Source organism: Tamandua tetradactyla, chromosome X, assembly GCF_023851605.1.
Source record: "Tamandua tetradactyla isolate mTamTet1 chromosome X, mTamTet1.pri, whole genome shotgun sequence".
Taxonomy (NCBI): Eukaryota; Metazoa; Chordata; class Mammalia; order Pilosa; family Myrmecophagidae; genus Tamandua; species Tamandua tetradactyla.
In genome coordinates, this window is record NC_135353.1 from 43,385,163 (window position 1) to 43,402,333 (window position 17,171).

The window sequence follows — 17,171 nt, forward strand, 5'->3', positions numbered from 1 at the left end:
TTAGATTGTACAACTGGATGGGAGAAGGAGAAATAGGTTGGCAGCTGATGCACCGGAGGGATTAATCCTAAAGATGTGTGAAAATGGAGCATTTTCCCCCTTTTGTCAGGATGGGCTTTAGGCCAAATAAGTGAGTTCATACTTACTACTTTCAAACTATTTGATCTCTCTACTCTCTTCAGAATAATCCTTTTTATGGAAAAAACAATATAAAAAAAATCAAACCCCAAATTAAAAACACAATAACAACAGTAATGACAATAACAACACAATGTTTTGGTTTTCCTTCAGTTAACTTTTTCTCTTGGACGTTCAGCAATGAAGTTCATCTCAACTTGATGATATAAGGAAATATTTTGGCATGATATATTGACTGTTCAGAGGTGTTTTTTTTTAAAAAACCTACAACTCTCACCAGAACCCACTTTCTAAACATGAGTTCTATGCTGTCAAATGAATTCTGTGACCTGTCCTCAGAAGAGCCCTCCTCTTGGGCTAATCCTCTGCTATCACTGTCCTGAAATTGTTAATTTTTGAACAAATGACCCAACATTTCAATTGTGCCTTGAGACCCTCAAATTATGTAGCCAATTCTGTCTTCCACTTAACTTTGGCTTCTACTGCCTAAACTTTACCATACTTGAGCCTTTGCAGTGCTCAGGCCAAAAATGTTATACTCAGGCCATTGAGACACTTGATAACATTTTGTGTTTCAATGTATATTGTGCTCTTTATAGATCCATGAGTAGATATCTGAGTTATTTTTTCACTTTCCAATTGTTAGCCATAACAAGACTGTGTTTGGGTAATTTCTAAAACTTCCAAGCCTGGATATCCATATGTAGGTGGTTGCTTACTTCCTTTCAGGAGCATGTTTACAGAAAGGCCAAAAATTTTGCCTAGAAGGCTGATCTCTGTCGAACATTGTTTAAACCCATGCTTCTGAGTGTGTCTACTTAACTCTAGTTTTCATTATCATCTCTTAGGGATTCCTCCATCTCCTCCCACTCAAAGGCTCCTGTGACTTTCTTTGTAAGAAAGTTTGCTGTTAAGAATGAAAAAGACAGCATGGTCATCATTGAGAGAATTCAAGTCAATGTGTTGCCTCACCCTGGGCTCCCCATATTTGAAATCTTCTCTTAGTCAGAGAAAAAAGAGTATTTTCTGATGAGTGGTTGAGGAAGTGAGAGGAGAGGGCATTCTAGAATACCCCTAAAAAACACATTCCCATTTATTACTTCAGTCTTTGGATATTTGGATGAATTTATGATTCCTTCCTGACTTTCCAAGCCATATATCCTGAAAGCATAGTGCCATCTGGGGCCGAAAGGCAATTTCTTCATTGTTGAGATTTCTTTAACCTTGGTGTCTTTTCTGAAACCAATTTCCTTATTTTTCTTCTAGTGACCTTTTTTTTTTAATCTTCTTTTGATGTTATTGGTAGCCAAAATCCAGATAACGGACAAGCTAATAGGATAGACATTCATGGTGCCTTGGCAAAGTTTCTCTCTGTCAGTTGGTGACTCAGGCAGAAAGGATGGATAATGTGCTGTCAGTTGCACAATTGCTACCTGCATGAGGCATTAGTTTAAATCTCAAATTAAAATTAAAAGAATAGAGAGGAAGGGATCCCATCAGTACTGTGCATCTTTATTTACCTGGTTAATGACTCTGACTGTTCATTATGTAACAGAGAAGCAAGCTTTATCTTTTCCCCAGCTTCAAAAAAGAAATGCTTGCATTCAAATTACAACAACATGCTCCATAGACTCTTTAATTGAAATTATATGATGGAAATTAATGTAATATTTAACTTGTAGCAATTGACATGTGAGGCAGAGGTATGGGCTTAAGGTATTTTTTATATAAAAACCAGCTTGAAGAGGTTGTGGGAGTTATTGTCAGCTTATCAGTTGACTCACTAGTGCCTGGAGAGAACTTTTTTGTCATTAGTCAATCTGAATCCCACTATTGTCCAAGACATTTTAGTTAAGTTTTTGTCCCTCCTGTATCACCAATTCCCTACCCCTCTACCCCTTCTCCCTGGAAGCTATTATCTCCATTAGAAACATAAAAATATATATTATTCAACACTTACTGGAAATATTCACTACAAAAATGACCCTATGGAAGGTCTAAATTGAGAGCTTGTATATTAACAAACATGCCTTTCCATAATACATACAAGTAAAGCATTTTTTGCAGGAATTAGCAGTGTTATAACTGCAAAAAGCTGGCTTTCAAAAAGAAGATACCAGAGGTGAGAAAAAAAGGATAAAAATAGATAAATAATAGGGAGGATAAAGGGCAAAAAATATGTAGATTGAAATACTAGTGGTCAATGAGAGGGAAGGGTAAGGGGTATGGGTTGTATGAGTTTTTTCTTTTTTCTTTTCATATTTCTTTGGAACAATGCAAATGTTCTAAAAATGATCATGGTGATGAGTACACAGTTATGTGATGATATTGTGAGCCACTGATTATATACAATGTGGGGGGGACTGTATTGTGTGAACATTTCTCAACAAAAATATTTTTTAAAATGAATCCTTCTATTCAGGCCGCATCAAAAAGAAGAAGAAGAAGGAGGAGGAGGAGAAGGAGGAGGAGGAGGAGAAGAAGTCACCAAGAGTGTGGGGGAAAGTGTCCTGTTTTTTTCTTTTAAAAAAACAATTCCATTTATGAACATTAAAAATATTCACACGCATCATAATGTATTGGAAAGCAATGAATAAAAGTGCTCATTCAAATAAAAGGAAAATAAGTTTGGGAAAGTGGAATATATGTCTGTGGTGATGAAGAAAATGAGAGAGAGGAAAGGAATTAAAATGAATGAGAAGATAACTTACATAGAATCAAGCCCAGCAGAATAACAACTAAGTAGGTGGGGATTTGTCTGGGGAGGCAACGATGTGCAGAGATGTCATAAGGACCCCCAATTCAGTTTCTGGGTGGCTGACTGTATTAGGGATGTCACAGCACACATTGTGCAGAGCCACAATTGTGGGACTCTACAGAACATTTAATGGACAATGTTATTTATCTAACTAAATGTCATGACAGTGTAAAGCCAAGAGAAGTAAAAAAGCTTACTGGGTTTGATCAGGCAGATCCCACTGTCTTGGGAGGAAATAATTTCATCCTCCAGCTTCATCTTTCATGAGGTGAGATATTCTACTTATTTCTGTAGGAAGCTCTAGGTGAGCGTGGGGGGACCAACTGCAATACAGAAAGGATTTGGGGAAGTCTTCCCAGTTTACCTCTGTCTAGTGGTAGCTGTTTACCTGGAAGTCTTTATCCTCATAAACTCAATGTATTAGGAAGGAAATGGCATCAGTGTACATTAGAGCCCAGTAAATACCTATCTGGATTTAATCATAGAAGGAGGGTGAGGGACTAATGTGTGCATAGGAACAATTCATGTTCGGATATTGTTTTGGGCCTCCAAAACTGATGCTGTCTTCTTAAAAGCAGAGATTAGATTAACAGTCAATCTCAGATTAGCTATGTGATGATGAGAAGTCCCTGACCATCCTGCTTACTTCCTAAAGTAAGAATTGGGGAAATCCCTGTGATGGTATTTTTTTTGTGCCAACTTGACCAGGTTATGTTGTCCAGTTCTTTGGTCAAGCAAGCATTGGCATGATTGTTACTGTGAGGACATTTCGTGTACTTTAAATTATCAGTAAATTGTTTGCATCTGTGGTTGATTACATCTTCAATCAACTTAGGGGATCAACTTCAACAATGGCAGAGTCTTATCCAATCAGTTGAAGGCTTTCAAAGGAGAAGTGATGATTTCAGCAGTCAGAAGAGAATTTCCATCTCTACTTTAGCCAACCAGCTTCTCCTGGAGAATTCATCAAAAATCTTCATGAGTTCAGAGCTTGAAGACTGTCCTACAGAATTTAGACATGCCCATCACCAAAGTTGTGTGAGATAATTCTCATAAAAATCTCATAGTATTTATGGATATCTCCTATTGTTTCTGTAGAGAACCCTGAAAAATACAGTTCTGGTAGCAGGAATTGTTATTGAGAAACAAAACATGAAGGATGAGATTTCTTAATTGATTCTGGGGTTCTGAGATTGGTTCTCTAATATGATTAGATTCAAAACCACTAATGACTCTAATGACTCTATTTCCAGCCATTAAGATGGCACTGATAGTCCATGGAGTGTGTTGGCATTAGGTATATGTAAAATATCACCACTGGATATATAGGTACTCAAATACTTATAATAGTCAAGTCTTGGAGTGAGAGTGTTTATAGCACCTTAACAGAGTTTGTGGAGATAAAATGTATAATGATGTTGGCTGGTTGTTCCTGAATTTATTAGATACAGTTGTGTATTAGAGTTCTCTAGAGAAACAGAATCAACAGGGAACACTACCAAATATAGACTTTATACAAGTATCTCATGTGGCCATGGGAACGCAGAGTTCCAAATCTGCAGGGCAGGATGTAAAGCCAATGATTCTGATGGAGGGATTGGCAAATTCCACAGGAGAGGCTCACCAGCTGAAGCAAGAAGAGACCCTGTGTCTTCCGAATCCTCCTTAAAAGGCTTTCAGTGATCAAATTAAGCATCATTCATTGCAGAAGACCCTCCCCTTGGCTGATTATAAATGAAATCAGCTGTGGATGCAGCTGATGTGATCATGATTTAATTCTATGAAATGTCCTCATTGAAATAGACAGGCCAGCAGTTGCCCAACCAGACAAACAGGTACCACCACTTGTCCAAGTTGACACATGAACCTGACCATGACAGTTCACCCCTTGTCAACTTGGCGGCTATACATATCACCTTAAACCATACCTAATTTCTAAATAAAAAGCAATAAAACACACATTTTTTTCTTTCACTTAACAATACTCTACTGTCCTGTATATAACTGGAAACACATTGAATCTCTCCAGAATAGGGTGCAAGTCCTTGGGCAATATTCTTTCTTAAAATTGGTATCTTACAACTTAAATAGTATAACAGGAACAAAACAACATTACAATCCTTGTATTTGTAACTGACCATGTGGTCATAGTTCATATTTACCACTACCTTCTTCCACTACCCATTTCATGTTCCCTTTACCCTCAGGAAGCACTTGGGCTGGCCATGGTTCTTTGCCTGGTGGGGTGACCAACCCTTCATTCCTGAAGCTTCAGACACATTGGTAGTCCTGTTAGGATTGGGTTGTTGCAGTTTTCCATTGATTTTAATCACAGGTCATGGTAGTACTATAAGATACCCTAGGGGATCTACTATATTCCAAGAAAACTCTTCTTTACCTCCATTGTGTAGTTGCAGTCCTATTTACCCCTAATAGTCAGGATCAATCACTCCAAACAATAATGTAATCTTCTTGGCTTGCTGATCCGTGGGCATGAGTAGCCCAAAGTGGCCAGGTGGCAGCCTTAGATTCCAGTCCAATGGAATCATTGTTGTTTCTCCTGGTGGAAGCACCACCACCCGCTTTTGGAACTAAAACCTGTAGACAAGCAGAGCTCAGTGTTGCAGGGACAGGAAGAAAAATTTTTCTAGTGGATCACTAGGGGTAATAGTGAGTGGTACCACTCCCATTTCCACCCCTTTATTCCTGGATCCATGGATCCTGGCTATGGGAGAAACAGCACCACACAGCGGACATTGATTCAGAGCATACACAGCTTCCTGGAGAACATTACCTCAATGCTTCAAGGTATTGCCACCTAGTTGGCACCGTAATTGAGTTTTCAAAAGGTCATTCCACCATTTTATCAATCCAGCTACTTCTGGATGATGGGGAACATGGTAAGACCAGAGAATTCCATGAGCATGTGCCCATTTGAACACTTCATTTGCTGTGAAGTGTGTTCCTTGATCAGAAGCAACGCTGTGTGGAATACCATGATGATGGATAAGGGATTGTGTAAGCCCACAGATGGTAGTTTTAGCAGAAGCATTGCTTGCAAGGAAAGCAAACCCATATCCAGAGCATGTGTCTATTCCAGTTAGAACATATCACTGCCCCTTCCATAAAGGAAGTGGTCCAATGTAATCAACCTGCCACCATGTAGCTGCCTGGGCACTTCAGAGAATGGTGCCATATTGGGGGCTGGGTGTGGATCTCTGCAGATGGCAGATTGGGGACCCAGCAGTGGCTATAGCCAAGTCTGCCTTGGTGAGTGGAAGTCCATGTTGCGGGGTCCATGCATAATCTCCATCCCTACCACCATGACCACTTTGTTCATGAGCCCATTGGGCAATCACAGGAGTTGCTGGGGAAAGAGGCTGATGGGTATCCACAGAATGAGTCATCTTATCCACTTGGTTATTAAAACTTTCCTCTGCTGAAGTCACCCTCTGCTGTGCATTCACATGGGACACAGATATGTTCATGTTTTTAGCTAACTCAGAAAGTTCTATCCACATACTTCTTCCCCAGACCTCTTTGTCTCCAATTTTCCAATTATGGTCTTTCCAAGTCCCTGACCATCCAACCAAACCTTTAGCAACAGCCCATGAGTCAGTATACAAATGCACCTCTGGCCAGTTCTCCTTCCAAGCAAAATGAACAACCAGGTGCACTGCTTGAAGTTCTGCCCATTGCAAGGATTTCCACTCACCACTGTCCTTCAAGGACACCACAGAAAGGGGTTGTAGTGCTGCAGCTGTCCACTTTTAGCTGGTACCTGCATATCGTGCTGAACCATCTGTAAACCAGGCCCAAGTTTTCTCTTCCTCAGTCAATTCACTGTAAGGAACTCCCCAAGAGGTCATAGCTCTGGTCTGGAAAAGAGAAGGTAATGTGGCAGGAGTGGAGACCATGGGCATTTAGATCACTTCCTCATGTAACTTTTTTGTGCCTTCAGGACCTGCTCTGGCCCTATCTTGTATATACCATTTCCATTTTACAATAGAGTGCTGCCGCGCATGCCCAACTTAATGGTTTTATGGGTCAGACAACACCCAGTTCATGATAGGCAACTCAGGTCTTGTGGTAATTTGGTGGCCCATGGTTAAGCATTCAGTCTCTACTAAGGCCCAGTAGCAGGCCAAAAGCTGTTCCTGAAAAGGAGAGTAGTTATCTGCAGCAGATGGCAAGCCTTTGCTCCAAAATCCTAAGGGTCTGCATTGTGATTCTCCTATAGGGACCTGCCTAAAGCTCCAAATAGCAGCTCTTTTTGCCACTGACACTTCCAGCACCATTGGATCTGCTTTATCATATGACCCAAGTGGCAGAACAGCTTGTACAGGAGCCTGGACCTGTCGCAGAGCCTACTCTTGTTCAGGTTTCCACCCAAAATTAGCAGCTTTTCTGGTCACTTGATAAAATGGAGGTGTGCTGGAGTAGCACACCTCCAAAGAGACCAACTAGGCATTGTGCCTCTTTTTCAATCATAGGAGGGACCAGATGAAGCAACTTATCCTTCATCTTAGAAGGAATATCTTGACATGCCCCACATCACTGGACACCTAGAAATTTGGGGTGCTGCTGTGTTTTGCAAATACCAAACATGTTGGAATGGCTCTTTCAATGGATAAGGGGAAGATTTTGGAGGAATTTTGAGAAGCTTGATAGAGAAGACCTAAAACGCTTTGAAGAGATTGTTGATAGAAATGTGGACTCTAAAGCTACCTGTGATGAAGCTCTAGACAGAAATGAGGCATGTATTATTTCAGACTGGAAGGAAGATGAACCTTGTTTTAAAATGGTAGATAATCTGGCAAAATTGACTAGTGGTTTCGGCTTGAAGGCAAATTTTAAAAGCCATGAATTTGGATATTTAGCAGAAGAGTTCTCCAAATTAAATGTTGAAAGTGCAGCCTGGTTTCTACTCATAGCTTATAGTGAAATGCGACAAGAGAAAGGCAGACTTTACATAAGCCTTCGGAAAGTGTGGGACTTGGGACTGCCACTTTCTGAAGCCCTGAAGATAAATGATTCTCAGATTTTGAAATCTAATGGACTTTTCCTGTGGGTTTTAGAAACTGTATGGGCCCAGTGACCTCTGTGTTCCTTCCTCCCTATGGAAATGTGTATACGTATCCTATGACAGTTCCTCCTTTGTATGTTGGCAGCAAATAACTTGTTCTGAGTTTTCAAAACTCCAAAGTCAGAGGACAATTTTGCCTTAGAACAGACCATGCCTGTAACTAACTTTGATAGGAGTTTGTACTGTTTCTAACTTTGTATATCATGTGTATTGCTACTGAAAAATGGTTTAAAGATTTCTGATATTGTTATGAAATTAATGTATTTTGTATATGGGGAAAACATGTCTTTTTTAGGGTCCAGAAGGTGAAATGTCCTAGTTCAAAAGGATTTATGTAACCTAGACAAGCCATGTTTTAATCAAAATCCCATTTCATAAAAGTAGAATAATCCCTATTCAATGCTGTATGTTTTAAACTGTAATCAGATCATCTCCCTGGAGATGTGTGCTTCTATGTAAAAGAGGAACCTTGACTGTGTTCACCATGTGCCTTTCCACTTGCGAGAGAAACCCTGAATTTCATCGGCCTTCTTGAACCAAGATATCTTTCCCTGGATGCCGTTGATGGGACATTTCTTTAGACTTGTTTTAATTGGAACATTTTCTTGGCCTTAGAAGTATAAACTAGCAATTTCTTAAATTCTCCTTTTTAAAAACCATTCTGTTTCTGGTATATTGCATTCTGGCAGCTAGTAAACTAGAGTAAGTTGTAAAAGAAATAGATAAATTCAAAACTTCAAATTCTCAACTTAAGTGTCTCATGAAGGATGTGAAAATTTCTGTGCATTCCCTAAAAGAAAATCTTATTTTGAATAGCTGTAGACAAGATTTCTGAGAACTCAACCCAGCTTTATTGTGTGAGTGATTGAATTACAATGTAAACAAATTTCCAACATTGCAGGGAGTCTGCTGTTAAAATGGGGGCATTGACTAGAAAAGAATGGTATCATGAAAATTGAAATGGGGATGCAAGAGTTTATAATTATGGCAATGGGGTCATTGAAACATTAGATTCTGCTCCTTGTTGTTCTGTTTTAAATAGGATTCATGCTATTAATCAGCATTTGTGAGTAGACTTTTATTTGTCTACTTAAATACATCTCTCTTGGCCTACTCCAACTAGTTTATGATGATCTCTACCTCCAGATGTAAATGAATGTTTTGTATAGTTGCTCTTTTACTGTAAATCTGTGCATAGAGAAATGTTTCTAAGTATAAGTGTGGGTGTATGTGCATGTGTATGTGTGTGTGGGTGGGCAGTGATTATAGTCGTCAGACTTAATTTAAGCAACACCATTTAAATAAAGCATGCTGATTCCTCAAGGAACAAATGCAAATATGAGAACATCATTGAATTTTATGCTGTTTTGTTGAAAATTATTTCACTGGAATTATATAAGTATTTCTTTTAAAGGTATTCGATGTACACATTGAATTTGCATTCATAACAAATTTAGGAGGTTTTATATGAGTGTGCATATGTGCATGGGTAAGCCAGGTATTCAGTGAGAGGCATTACATCCTGTGATCCTAGAATATCAGATACTTAAGAAATGAGGCAGAGGTGTGCATATTTACTCTTGAGATTTACCATGGTCATGCTTTCAAAATAAAACGTAATAAGGAAATAGGAAATATCCCTTATTATCTCATCAAGAATTCAGGCTTAGGTAGACTTTGATTAAAGTTTTTTAGTGCAAATATAAAGAAAAGAAATCAAGAAGAATAGAATTGTTCATTGGTGGGGATAGTTAGACAACAAATATTAAGGTTTTCCTCTATTTTTAACTTATCTTTCTTCATAAATATTCCTGAGATTTCTCTATCCACATCTGCTATTTGCAGGGGTGGACATGTAAGGGACATTCCCTGCATGCTTATCTGCAGCAGCTTCTCTCCTCTGAATAGCTACCTTCACACTAAGAAAGCAAAAGAGTAAATTGGGTGGTTGGAATTTAAATTTGGATGCAATGTTTCCAATAAGCAAAAGAATGGAGAATTGAGGATGCTCCTGATGCTCTTGTGGTGCTCACTTACCTTCCTGCTCTTTCATACATTCAAAACTCTAGCCTTCAGCCATACCCATTATCTCTTCCCTGATTTTCTTTCTCTTTCCCCTTAACCACAAATATTTTTTAATTCTTTTGGTGGTCCCAAATAACTATTTATGCCCTAGGGCAAAAAAAAAAACCCAACAAAACAGATCAGTAAGAACCTGTGAGCCTTCCTGGAAGAAAAGTATAGAATTATGACTTTGGGGTTTTGATTCAAATATGCCAGATCTTTAATTTACTGGAAGACAAGATAATTGTTTCAGTCCTAGATGAATATCATGGGATACCAGATGTTTCAAACCATAGGAGACCCTAGAGATTAAATTAATCACTGCATCATAGACTTTCTGCATGGGATAGGACTTTAAATGTCATTTAACCACATGACCCAATGGATATTTGAATTCCTCTATAACTTCCCTGCCAAGGCATGATCTATCTGTTGTTTAAACATCTTTACTGATAGGAAACACATTACCTGATGAAGCTATATACAAGGCAGACCTTGCTTACCATCATAAAATTCTTCCTACACTGAGCCCTAATCTGTTCTGGTTTTCTAAGACTGTCTTATTCAGAAAATTGCACATATTGGTTTAAAATAGCCTTAGGTAAAAAATATGTAGTGTGTCGAATGTATGCTAACATTCATGAAGAAGCTGATAAAGAATAGAAATAAAAATTGTAAATCTTCTAAACCAATAGCATGCAAAAAGAAATTGTGAAAACTTGATCACTCTTACATAAAAGATTAAAGTTTAAAAAACTAATTGAAACATGTAAATATAAAATACACACTGAGGTGGTACCTATAACTCCAAATGACATGAACAAAGTAAATTATCTTATTAAAAACAGCAATGTTCTTATTGTACAAAAGTAATTTCATATATATTCTCTTTGTAAGAGAGACACATAATAACATAAAAAGGATGGAAATAAAGGGATGGGAGATATAAGGCAAATGCTACTGGAGATAAAGCTGATGTAGATTTTTCTACATTGATCAAAATAAATTTAAGGTAAAATAATTAATAAGGATAAAGAGTGGCATATTTAAAGATAAAAGGAACACTCAGCCAAGAGGATAAAACATTCGTGAACAGGAACAACATAGATTAAGAATATATATAAAGCTCCCAGCACATGCACTTCCCAAACAAACAAAAGGAAATCAACAAAAATAAACAAACATTCAACAAATGATGCTACAATAATGGGATACTCACATGGAAAAATAATGAAATGTGATTCCACTATACAGATTACAACATATATGTATATTCATATATATAAAAAATTGAACACTTCTAAAGAGAAGTTGAAATATACAGAACCACAGTGGGATGTATTAACTCATATATCTCAGAATCGATAGCTCAAGAAGACAAAAATTCAACTATTGTAAGAAAATAAGTTTAACTTTCACAGAAGATGATGCAGGAAAGGGCTGTAGGAAAGCTCAAACCAGTCTTGCAGGCATGGAAGGAGAGCACCTCTGACATAAGCCTAGAATTGGTGCCAAATAGGTAGAAGCAAAGTTTAAATAAGTAACAGCCAAGATCATTGAAATGCAAAGCGTAATCAAAAAGGGGAACCTTCCAAGGGAAATTTGAATTAATTAGACTATCCAGATAGGCTGTAACCTCTGCAATATCCAAACAGTGGAGAAACAGGGGAGGGGCCTACATGCTAGGCTTAGGATATAAATATTTGTGGATTCTATTGTTTGGTGCACCAGCAACCATTTTTTGGTTGGGCACTCATTCTTGCAAGAGCATGAATAAATTCTTTTCTTCTCCACAATTGTGTATTTATTCTCTTTCAAGTAAGGCATTCTTTCTAACAATTTGGGGGCTCATCCAGGATCTGAGGTTTCAAAGAAGGACCCCCGTGGAGAATGAAGGGAAAGCCCACCACTGTTGATTGAGGGATTTCAGACTCCACTGTTGGGGACCCACCTCCAGCAGCCAGGATACCCAAGACCAGATGTTTGGATCTGCCAATTGTGAAGGAGAAAAGGGAAAGGGAAAATCTGCCTTACAGTCTCCAGGCAACTCTGTGCATGGACCAAAGTAAGTAAAAGGCTATTGAGTATTGTGTTGGTGGTTGGGATGCACTTTGATGAGCCCGGCATTGAGTAAGCAAGTACAGAGTCCCAATCTGTGGTTGCCTTTTCCTGTGAGGGAAAGGGCCAGAGTCAGATAAAACAAAAGGGTGTTGAGACAAAGGAATCCAGGCAAGAGTCAGAAAGGGTAGAAGAAGTGGGCCAGCCACGGGCAAAGGGAGGGGGTACCTGTAGAGAACCCTGGGAATATTCCTTTGGATAGTCCATAAGGAGAATGTTCGTATATTGGACAGACAGTGATCAGACCAAGGGGAAAGGAAACTGTACATCTGGGCAACAAGAAAGTATTGTGCCACCTGATATATTTTGGCCAAAATATGGGGCAGATGAAGATTGGCTTTGTGCCGACCTCATGGTGTATATTAATATAAAACAGTCTTTCTCCAAAGAGGAGTATGACCATGCCATGTGTTGGCTGAAGGGATGGGGGACCCCCTTTATCTTGTAGAGATTAAAACCCTAGAGTCAGAGGCTAAATCTTTAGAAGCAAAAACCTGGGATCATTTAATAAGCCTTCCCCCACCCTATGCTTCTCCCCTGGGGCAGAGACTATTGGACCCTCAAGGCCTAATGAAACTAATCTGCGTCCCTCCCAGGGAGTTGGAGCAGCAATCAGGGCCAACTGCTCCACCCATGACAACCCACCAACAATTGAGGAAGGAGTTGGAACAGCATAAACAAAGGCTATATGGAATTTTCCATTTCTAGGGACTCCTGAGGAAAAAAAAGGGTGAAAAACATAGACCTCTTGAGTCCCTATACCCTCTGAGAGAAACACCTATTGGATTAAAGGAAATCAGTTATATATCTGGTCCAAAATTATGTCTAATTTAAATATCCTCTTTATGGGGGAAGAAAGGGAAATGGTGAGAAGTGTAGCTTTGAAAGAATGGGAGAGGCAGCACCCACCCAGAAAAGGGATAATAGCAGCAGAGCAGAAATTCCCCATTGTATATTCCAATTGGAATAAGAATGGTCAGGAATACAGGACACAAATGAGAGATCTTTAAGGCCTCACTACACAGGGGATAAAACTTACTGTACACAAATCTCAAGCCTTGGAGGTGGCTCAAGAAAAAGACAGCTTAAACCATCCAGTAAATTTTAGTCCTAAAAAGGGACTTGAAGAAGCTACCCAGAGTTACTGATATTCCCGCAAATTTCTAATTTTGTCTCTTTAGTTCAATAGAACTATTTCAAAGTGGCAGAGTCTGGGTTTCTTTATAATAAATCCCTTTGTCAAATGAGGGAGTTGCAGACTTGCTACTGGTAAGAGTGAAACACATGGGTGAGTAAAACTGTCTTGATGTGGGAGCATTTTCTTGTAGAAATTCAGTCTTGATGAAAGTGTCAGTGCAGTAATTGGACTCCTAGGAGAGTTATGGTGTCTCCTGACAGGTCCTGCCAACTATTTCTGAACAATAATGTTAGCATTATTTGAGGTGGCAGAAAAGATACCTTCTTTCTGATCTATTTGGGCAAGTGGCTAAGCCAAGGAGAGGATAGGTTATTAAAAGAGACACAAGGGATTACTGGTTAAACTGAAGACTTCATTTGGGAGCCAAAAAAAAAAAATGCTTAAATAATCTCTTGAACATTGGCCACAAATTTTATGCAACTTTTCCAGCAAAATCTTGTTGGGTATTACATTTTTTTGAGGAATGAACTTAAACAAAACTCCTTCTGCTCACCTTAAAAAGTTGAGGGACCAGGTGAAAAAATATTCAGGAATGGACCCTGATAGTTCTGTGGCCCAAGGATGTAAAGGGATCTTGAGCTGACATTCAGAAAAAGATACAGAAAATAGATGAGTGGGGGGATAAACCACAAGAAGAGTTATTGAGATAGTCACAAAGTGTATTTTAGTTATGATGTTTTGCTGTATTCAAATTTACTCATGATGGCAGCTCTTGAGACACAATTGGGCCCCTTTCTTTGCATTCACATTTTATTTCAGATACAGGATCATCTTCTTTGGCACAGCAATGTGCTTTCATTTTTTGTTTGCCTGCTCCGAGGTGCTGTGTGAGAGGGAAGTGGGGAGCAGGTGAGAGGGGGGTGCCTGGAATTGTTCAGTGTCAGAGCTGTAAAAGGCAAGCTAGAGCCACATGGAAAACTTGGGGGGCAGAGGCATTGGGGCTGAGAACATGGGCTTGGCACCCACCTGGCTCCCTCCTGTAAGCTCCCAAATTCCTCCACCAAACTTGTCCCACCCCCGGGCTCCCAGGACTGTGCAGCTGCTGGCCCATCTGGGGATGGGGAACAGTGCCAGAGAATGGCCAGCAGGGACAGGCTTGGCCTAGGGGCCAGTGCAAATGCTGGCTGCGTGTTCCCCAAGTTGCCTGCCAAGTGCAGAAGCCAAGTCACTTGACTGGATGGCTTCCCCTGCCATGCCATTTTTTATAGTGGGTTGTGAGAAGGGAAGAGGAAAGCAGAAGCAAGAAGCTAAGGTCATGTTGAGCATGGTCGACCACATGGTCAAGAAGGGATTAGAGATAAAGCAGGGAGGATACAGGCAGAGATGAGATAACGGTCTGGGACAAAGGGAAAAAAGGAGTGAAGAAGGCATAAGTCTCAGCAGGGTGTTATAACTGTGGGAAACCTGGTCATTTCAAAAGGGAATGCCTGAGTTTAAAGAAAGAAGGTTAGTTGATACCCTGATGAATTTTGAAATTTAGGGAGATCAGAGTCTCCTCTTCCCAAGAGCCCACTGGGAGCCTTTGGTAAATCTAAAGGTGGGTCTATATCAGGGAAAAATTACATTTTTGGTGGACACTGGGGCAACTCAATTTTTGTGACCCATATCCCAAAGGAAATCAAGTTCTCCAGTAGCTCCCTCACAGTTTTGGGGGTAAAAGGAGAAATATTTAAAGCCCCCATTTTCAAACCTACTAATATCTGTTGGAAAGATAACCCAATTATAAGTCCTCTGCTGTACATTTCAGAAGCTGGGAGTAACTTGCTGGGAAGGAACCTGATAATACCCATGGGACTCGCTGGTGGGCATGACCTGAGACCACTAGATAGAAAGCCAATGATAGTGTTTCAGCATCTGTATGCAAAAGAGTCGCTGCCAATCAGGACCAGGAGGGACAGGGAAGGGACACACTAGAGGAAAAGTGGCTCCAGGGACAGAACCATAGAGGTTGGGGTGTGAAGTCAGAAAGTCTTTGGGCTGGGAGAGCAGACCCACCCAAGCACTTGGAGAGGGTAAGTTTGCCCAAAAGGCAGAGGATGGGCCTTCCACTTTGTGGTGGAGGAATGTTGCTGCCCCAGGCCTTGGAGAGGGCTGAGCACATTTCTTGGGGATTGGGGAGCCTTGCTGCCACCGAGTGGAGGAGTTGGGCATGTGCCCCAGAGATGGCAGAAGACCTGGGCAGGGCCTGATGCTTAGAGAGGGTGAAGCCAAGAGGAATGTAGTCTCCACAGTGTTCCTGAGGATTCCATTTGGAGAGAGGCAGACCAGTGCATAGGCTGTTGGAAAGTGTGGTACTGCTGCTTTCTAAAAACCCAAAGATAAATGACTCTTAGACTTTGGCATCTAATAGAGTTTGCCCTGTAGGTTTTTGAAACTGCTTGGGTCTGGTGACCCCCGTATTCCTTATAATTCCTCCTTATGGAAATGGAAATATATATCCTATGACTGTCTGTCCTTTGTATGTTGGCAGCAAATAACTTATTCTGAGTTTTATAGGTCCAGCACAAGAGGAGAATTTTGCCTGAGAACAGACCATGCAAGCAGCTGACTTTGCAAAGGACCCCTTCCTTAAGAATTATGTACCGGCTTTGTCCTCTTCTCATCCCTCAGGCCACTTGGCTTGCTGGCCCAGACCCACCTTTTGAATTTACTGCCCATCAACACCAACCCAGCATTTGGGTCTTCATCAAATTGTGGAAAAACTCCAAACTCCAACGGGCTTGGGAAGGATGTTGACAACTGAAATGGCCATCCAGCTGGCAGAGGAAGGTTGGACTCACTACACCTGAGTGAAAGGACCAATACCTAAGCTGGGCAATAAATACCCAACAATGCAATCAGATTCCTGGGAAATGACTCCAACTTCAGATCCTTTAAAAATTATGTTAAAGAGGCAATCATTGAGAAGGCAGAAGGGGTTTTTGAATTTGGGGTTTGGATTCTTTATTTTAATTTAACATAGTTAACAATTACCCTGGCCAAGGAAGAATCTTACCCAAGGAAGAGAGATGAGGACTCTGAGACCCAATTTCCAAATTGGGGAAGTAACAAGCCCTGTCAGATTGATGATGAATGTAACTGAAGGTTTAAAGTTCCAAACTGCGCAGTGTGATGAAAGGCAAACTTAGCAGACTCACTAAGAAGAAGGTGGGACAAAAGAGTTCAGGCAAAGGTTTTATTTCAAGGAAAAAAAAAACACAGCTGCCCAGGCAGTATTTCAACAGAAAGAGAGATAAGGCTGCCGTAAGATGGCAGAGGATAAGGTATTTAAGGCTTAGAGTTAGGGAGTTGGGGGGGTCAAGGGTTAGGCAGGCCCCTATTGGCTAGTTTTCAGAAAAAGGGAGCTAAGTTTGAAGTTGGTAGCTTTCCATTGGTAAAGCTTAAGATTTACATTTAAACACTGCCTTAGGCATGCAGGGTTATAAATGCTGAAGGATGTATAGTAAACAAGGGGAATACTTGTTTGCTAGTTGCCAGAATGCAACACACCAGAGATGGATTGGCTTTTAATAAAAGGAGATTTATTTTGGTAGTTCTTCAGAGGAAAGGCAGCTAACTTTCAATTGAGGTTCTTTCTTACATGGGAAGGCACAGGGTGATCTCTGTTGGCTTTCTCTCCAGGCTTCTGGGTTCCAACAACTTTCCCCAGGGTGATATCTTTCTGCATTGCCAAAGGCCTGGGCTGAGCTGTGAGTGCTGAAATGAGGTATGCTGAGCTGCTTGGGCTGTGCTATGTTAAGCTCTCTCATTTAAGCACCAGCCAATTAAAACAAACATCATTCATTGCAGCAGATACACCTCCTAGCCAA

The 17,171-nt window shown here is 40.2% G+C and overlaps 1 pseudogene; it reads right to left on the minus strand.

The window, feature by feature from the left end:
• Window positions 1-14,561, minus strand: part of LOC143671794 (BTB/POZ domain-containing protein 1 pseudogene) — a 67,020-nt pseudogene extending 52,459 nt beyond the window's left edge.
• Between the last annotated feature and the right edge of the window lie 2,610 nt (window positions 14,562-17,171).